Source organism: Vulpes lagopus, chromosome 16, assembly GCF_018345385.1.
Source record: "Vulpes lagopus strain Blue_001 chromosome 16, ASM1834538v1, whole genome shotgun sequence".
NCBI lineage: Eukaryota > Metazoa > Chordata > Mammalia > Carnivora > Canidae > Vulpes > Vulpes lagopus.
Genome location: NC_054839.1, coordinates 12,051,563 through 12,054,145, shown reverse-complemented (window position 1 = coordinate 12,054,145; position 2,583 = coordinate 12,051,563). Strand labels below are relative to the sequence as shown.

At 47.4% G+C, this 2,583-nt stretch overlaps 1 non-coding gene across 1 annotated transcript; it reads right to left on the bottom strand.

Moving 5' to 3' along the window:
• Nucleotides 1-249: 249 nt before the first annotated feature.
• TRNAR-CCU lies at nt 250-322 on the bottom strand. Its single transcript has one exon. It is a non-coding gene; the product is annotated as a tRNA-Arg (tRNA).
• Between the last annotated feature and the right edge of the window lie 2,261 nt (nt 323-2,583).

The window sequence follows — 2,583 nt, the reverse complement described above, 5'->3', positions numbered from 1 at the left end:
TTGTTTGTCTTTTAAAGGTTTTATTTATTTATTTATTTATTTATTTATTTATTTGAGAGAGAGAGAGAGAGAGAAAGTAAGGGAAAGGGCAGAGGGATAGGAAGGGGGAGAAGCAGACTCCCTGCTGAACAGGGAGCCTGACTCAGGGCTCCATCCCAGGACCCTGAGATCATGACCTGAGCCAAAGGCAGACACTTAACCAACTGAGCCACCCAAGTGCCCCTGTATGTTTGTTTTAAATAAGCTCTATGTCCAACATGGGGCTTGAACTCATGACCCTGAGATTAGGAGTCTCATGCTCTACTAATTGAGCGAGCCAGGCGCTCCTGCTCTACTTTTCTATAGGTCACAATCCTAATTCCATGACCTGGCATTTGAGACTCTCTCTGCTGGAATGCATTTTCCTCTCCCACACGTCCTGGTAACTCTGCTTAACTCCTCCTGGTTCAGGACAGTTTTAGCACCATCTCCTGCAGGCCATCTACTGTGACTGCCCTCCCCCCTCTCCCCCGCCTAACATAGATACCCCTCTTGTCATGCCTCATGGCACTCCACAAGTCCCTATGTTAGTGTAACGGTAAATGACTGCCATCTGTCAGAGTGCGAGCCATTGAGGCAAGTGATGAGCTCTCATACATCTTGGCCCTTCTAGGGTCTGACACAGGGCCAGGTATGGAAGAGTCGCTTCGTAGGTGATTACTGCACACTGGAGCAGTGGTGAGGCACTGCTATTCCAAATCCATCTGCCATAGCTCCTACTGGCTTGTCTTCCCACCTCATCCAAAACCTCCCTCCTATAAGATTTCATTGAGCATCTACTTTGTACCCTGAGCCAGCCACAAGGGTGGGGATGCAACACAGTCCAATACACATTCACACGCCAGAGATCCTTTTAGTTTCAGTGGAAAGTGGAGTTACTGGCAGGTCATTGACAGCCTTGCAGTACTGGACAAGAGGATGACAGCCTGGGATGGGGAGCCACCTCTTCTGTTTTCCTTTGCCTCACAGAGTCACCAGACAGAGGGACTTCACAGAGGCTCCTATCTAATCATCCCACATTCTAGCTGTGGAAGAGAGACCCAGAGAGGTGGAGTGGATTATCTGCAGTCATATAGGGAGTTACTAGGGATGCTGAAACCTAAGCCCAAATAAATGCTCCTTAAGAAAAAGAAAGTATGGGACACTTGGGTGGCTCAGCAGTTGAGCATCTGCCTTCGGCTCAGGTCATGATCCCGGAGTCCTGGGATCAAGTCCCACATCAGGCTCCCTACACGGAGCCTGCTTCTCCCTCAGCCTGTGTCTCTGCCTCTCTCTCTATGTCTCTCATGAATGAATAAATAACATCTTAAAAAAAAAAAAGAAAAAAAAAAAAAAGAAAGAAAGTATGGGCACCTCCCACTCCCCACAACACACACCAAGAATGCAAGCAAACCTTCAGTTCATGAGAACCAACCATATTTTCTCTTCTCTGTACTCTTTCTTCAAGAGGTCACAATTGAATTGCATTATCTCTTTTTTTTTCTCTCTCTCTTTCAGCCAGTGATTGTTCTTCTTTAAGCACCTTTCAAGCTCAAGGCATGCTGGGCACAGTTGAAGATTCAAGAGAAAACCCCACTCTTGCTTCTCAAGCTGCAGGGTTAAGGCACATGTGCCTGCACGGTAACCAAGAATGCAAGGGAAATGCCAAATGGGTGGTTCAGGCAAGGAAGACCGTTTGCAAAAACTTCACAGGAAAATGCCCCAACGAGAAATTTAGTCAGAAAAGCAACTCTGGGGAGATCCCTGGGCTCCACTCAATTCCCAACCATGATCCACCCCCTGCCAGTGGCCATACTGTGCCATCTGACTTCACTGGCGAGCCTGTTACCTGAAAAAGCATAGAAACAACTCAGTGAGATTAAAAACTGGAATTGCTTGTTAGAATTTCTCCTAGACCCATGCTCTTTCAGGAGGATGGGATGCTGATCTTCCCCGGGGCCTGTGAGGCGCCCACGCCTGTCACCAACAATCCCCGCGTGGACAGGATGAACGCGTGCATTCTCCTCACTACTTTCATATTTCAGAGCTTGAATCTAAACTGAACCCAAACTGTTCATTGTTCTTTTACTAAGGTTTTCTTTTTTAAAAAACGAAGATTTTATGTATTTATTTGAGAGAAAGGGAGAGCATGAGAGAGATCACAAGCAGGAGGGAGGGGCAGAGGGAGAAGCAGATGCCCCCCTGAGCAGGGAGCCCACTGTGATAGGGGCTCAGGTGGGGCTCGATCAGGCGGGGCTTGGTCAGGTGGGGCTCCATCCCAGGACCCCGGGATCGCCACCTGAGCTGAAGCCAGACGCTTAACTCGTCGAGCCACCCTTCACTAAGCTTTTGCATTGAAATATAACATACTTACAGAAAAGGGCACAAGTCATAAACTGAATGAATTTTCCATACAGCAAACACACCCATGTATACAAGCACCTAGATAAAACACCTGAAGATTCTATGTGCCCCAGAAGCTCCTTCTGGTCACTACTACCCAAGGTTAGCTCTGTGTCCTAGCTTAGTTTGCCTGCTTTTGAGCTTTATATAAATAGAATCACA